This window comes from Sardina pilchardus, chromosome 14, assembly GCF_963854185.1.
Source record: "Sardina pilchardus chromosome 14, fSarPil1.1, whole genome shotgun sequence".
NCBI classification, from domain to species: domain Eukaryota; kingdom Metazoa; phylum Chordata; class Actinopteri; order Clupeiformes; family Clupeidae; genus Sardina; species Sardina pilchardus.
Genome location: NC_085007.1, coordinates 18,665,625 through 18,670,201, shown reverse-complemented (window position 1 = coordinate 18,670,201; position 4,577 = coordinate 18,665,625).

Below are 4,577 nucleotides of genomic sequence, written 5' to 3'. Positions count from 1 at the left end.
ACTTCACTCCCTGGAGTGATGTTTTGTAAACATGTAATGCTTTTCATACTGGTTTGATATATCTGTGTTGTATATTTTTGCTTGAAAATTTGTTATGCTTTTTCATTTCTTTGTATTGTCTTAATAAAGATAAATATTGAATATGTGGATGCTTTCTGTGATCTTTTTTTCATAGCTTTTTAACCTGATTTTGTTGTATGACATACTGTATTCATATACAAACTAGAAAAGCACTCAGAGTCCAAACCTCCGCCAAGCGAAAACATCAGCGCCTCCTGGATCTACACGGTGATACGGATCTCTCTCAAAATGTTATCGTTTCTTCCTTGGGTCATTTCAGACCTTCCCTGAAAATTTCATCGAAATCCATCCATAACTTTTTGAGTTATCTTGCGAACAAAGAAAAACAAATAGACAGACAGACAAACTAGAAAAGCACTCAGAGTTCAGACCTCTGCCTGTACTGTTCCTCTAACTAGGCTATGAATTGAGAGAAATCACCTGGTATTCGCACTCTTTTTCTATCCAACCTGAAGCCATTCTGAAGCGTTTTAATCTTTTTATCCATGCGGGCCACGAGCTTACTGTAGTTCGAAGTCGAACGGTCCCGGTGGCGTGATGGTGAATAGGCTACGCAATTGTTTCTTCCTTGGGTCATTTCAGACCTCCCCTGAAAATTTCATCGAAATCCATCCATTACATTTTGAGTTATCTTGCTAACAAACAGACAGACAAACAAACAAACAAACCCTGATGAAAACATAACCTCCTTGGCGGAGGTAATGAATATAAAATACATTTTAAAGGTTCTGTAAAACTTCTGAAGAATGGTTATTTGAACAACTTTTATGATACACATTATGATAACTTGTGTTATTATAGGACCATTTTCCTTAATGATAATCTTGAAATTGAATCTTGAATCAGAATGGAGCCACATATCCGGGAAGCAACACAGTATGACCTTTACATCAAAAAACACTGAAGAATTCCCTTTACAGTAGCACATTTTTTTCTTTTATTGTCCTGGGTGGTTTGTTAAAGTCAGCGCAAATTTACCATAAAAATGTGTTGTTGTATAAACTTTATTGACTGGAAGTATGCTGCTATAAAGGATTTTAAATTGCCCACTTTTGAACTTTGCTTCTAGTGATATCACAGCCATTTGTGTGTAGATAAGTGTCTATGTTTTTGCTTCCTTACAGGTACTTTGACTATTCCCCTTTTCATAAAAAGTCTTTGAAATGTGTTTTAAAATATCAGAGACCATTTAAATGTGTTGCCACTTTGAGGTCTATACTAGCCTCGAAATCTATACAGTAACTAGTCAGTTATACATTATGGGTTTTAAAAGGGCAAATGCTCTACTTTTGCCCCTCAGGTGCCTACTGTATATGGCTCTACCAAATAGTAGACCTAAAGTACAATACAAATACCTTTGGCCACCATTAGATTTGAGATTTGATGTTGTGATGTTACGATGATCACATATGTTTATTTCTCATGCCTTTCATTGCAATACAACCAAAATATACAGCAGGGTTCACACGGGTCATGGAATTAAAAAAATATATGGACTGTCAGGGAATTTGATCAGTGTATTTAGGGCAAAGTTGTGGAATATCAGGGAATTTTGTTGCAGTTAAAATCTACTCGCCAAAATACAGTACATTGATACAATATCCAGAATTGGAGTATGTCTGGTTATTAACTGGTTATTAACTTTACTGCTTGTAAAGCCCAAGTTGGTTTATTTAACGCTCAGTTATTCATCTTCCACTCTGAAAAAAGTGAAAGATTTTTTAATGTTACACGGCTGCTCTGAAATCTTTGGTCAGTATATTGCACCATTCATTATGGATCGTAGAAATTCAGTTTTTTAGTCATGAATTGTACATGGAATTGAATGTATAATTTTTAATGTATAATGCCAGCTGGTTCTGTTTCTCATTCTGACACATTGTTGGATGTGCCAACAGCTCCTAGCGGGGTGGGCATGCTTGTCCGTGGTCTGGCTAGGGAACGACGGCTCTGTCAACAGCTTGGTTATCATAGCACTGCTAGAACAACACATTTGTTGTGGCCTATGACTGAAATCAGACTGAAACTAGAAGAAATCTGCATGATTTACACGGTTTTTAAAATACCGTATATGTTTCTTGTATTTTCAGGTGGAATTGCCATAAAGAGAATGCCATGTATACAGTGGGGAGCATGTACTTGATACCATACTAAAACAGGAATATAAAATCATCATTTGACAATTGATCTTTAATTTAAATTGATCTTAATTTAAAAAAAAATAGTAAAAATCAAACCGCCAAGGGCACCAATTGTCTTTGTGATTGAAGAATGTATCGTAAATAAATAAATGTTTTCCTTAAATGCTAGGGGAAGGAAGTATTTGACCCCCTATGTAACCCTATGGGAATTTAACACATAGGGTTAACATAGGGGCAGGCAGATATTTATTTTTAAAGGCCAGCTATTTCATGGATCCAGGATTTTATTGTCATGAATCAGTTATACAATCAGTGGTTACAACAGTTGTTTACCAGACACTTTTTTGCCGTTGGTTCCTCTTTGAACTTAAAATCTGCACACTGAACTTTTCTTGGTGTGAACAAGACAAGAACATTCTGTGTCTGCAGATTTAGGTGTCGGCGGTCAAGGGTCAATTTATGTCTGCAGCAACTTGCTTGCAAGCACACATACAACAATGATAATAATGTTTTCCTTCACAATTATGCATCCTGATAAAGCTCCCTTGGCCTTTGGAATTAAAATAGCCCCACATCATCACATACCCTTCACCATAGCTAGAGATTGGCTTGGTGCTTTTTCCAGTAGGCCTGTTTGATTTGCATTGAGCTCAATGAGCATCGAACAGGCTAATAGGCCTACTGGAAAAAGCACCATGCCAATCTCTAGCTATGGTGAAGGGTATGCAAAATCGGACGTGGCACATAGCCTAATTATCTGGTTCCCTGGATTTAATATAGCAAGTCCATACACTTCATCCGGGGAAGCATTTGGGAAGTCAGTTTAGGTTGTCCTACAGACATAGTGCACCTTGATGAAGGACCTTGGTCCGAAACGTTGTGCTAAATAAACCAGGGAGCTGCTAGCCTATCAGTGTGGGGACCTTTATCATTTCCTTTCTACAGACATAGTATGCATTTTCAGGGAAGAAAATGTGTTCTGAATATGCCTTTCCCGATCATTTCCAAAAATAGGCCTACTGTAGGTTACATATCAAAGAAAAAGACTGTGTTTTCAAAGCGGCATCTTAGAGGGCCATTAAAACTTCAGCAATAAGTTTTTATCTCTTGTGTGACTAATAATTCGCCCCCCTTTATTATTAATATTCAAAAAATTCGGACGGACCTCCTCCTTGTCCCCCCCCAATGCTAACTACGTTCACACCGCCTGGTCTGGGGTAGCCTAGCCCAGGGGTCTCCAACCTTTTTTGCACCAAGGACCGGTTCGCTTCTCAATTTTTTTTCATGGACCGGGGGGGGGGGGGGGGGGGGTGTTGATTTTTAATTAATGTTATTCTAGAATAATTCAGTCTTGAACCTACATGTGACCTATGAGCAAAATCTCTCCTGAAGTAAAACACTGTATCTCATAACAACTGTAACAACTATATATTGCAAGATACAGCAACCAGGATAAACAAACGCTACTTTATTGGCTTTCAGTGAATATTTTCTATAAATATTCCAGTCAAGAAAAGGCTACCCCTCACTAAGGAGTTTGCCTATTAGCCGAAGCATGCGCAAATGCGTAATTTGATGACGGTCCCTAACCCAGGCATCAGAACGAGTAGGCTTTTACAGGTTATTGTTCGGGCTGTTTGCATCGAGATCGAAATTGACAACAAATGTATGCTTTTCTTTTGAGACATGACAAGAGTGTGAACTGTATGTCTCGCTAATCGCTAACTTTGCTTGACACTAGGCTACCGTTCGCAACTGAACAAGAGAAATGAAGTGAACTGAGACGGCTGATCAATGCAACTAAGTAACAAATGTGTTTAAGGCGGGCATGCGAAAAAAGACGTTGCCAAATCAAATGCAAACATGCATGCCTGCTATCTAAAAACTGCAGGGGTCTATGGCATGTAAATGCGTGCCATTTATGCGAAGCACGTATTGAGTTTGCATGTTTTTTTTTCTCTCGTCATGTCGCACGGCCCGGTTTGGAAAGTCCCGAGGACCGGTACCGGGCCACGGCCCGGTGGTTGGGGACCGCTGGCCTAGCCTACCCACTTGGAGGCGTGCATGTTGGAGCGACGTTCTCTCTACTCACGTAGTTGGTCAGCGCTAGCTCGGGCTCCAAAAGGCGAGGCTAGGCTATCTTTCGCTGCCTCCTCACAAAAACTCTGGTGGAGTCACAAACAAAGACTTGGTCCTAGCTGTCTTTTCCCCAGCAAAACGTTAATGTTAATGTGGAGTCACTCCACAGGATTCATGTTCCTTTGCAATGTTCTTCAGTCCCAGTCATTCTCAGTTCAGTCTCGGCTGTTAGCAGTGTGACTAGCGGAGAAGCTCGACATTGACTGTCTATGCTTA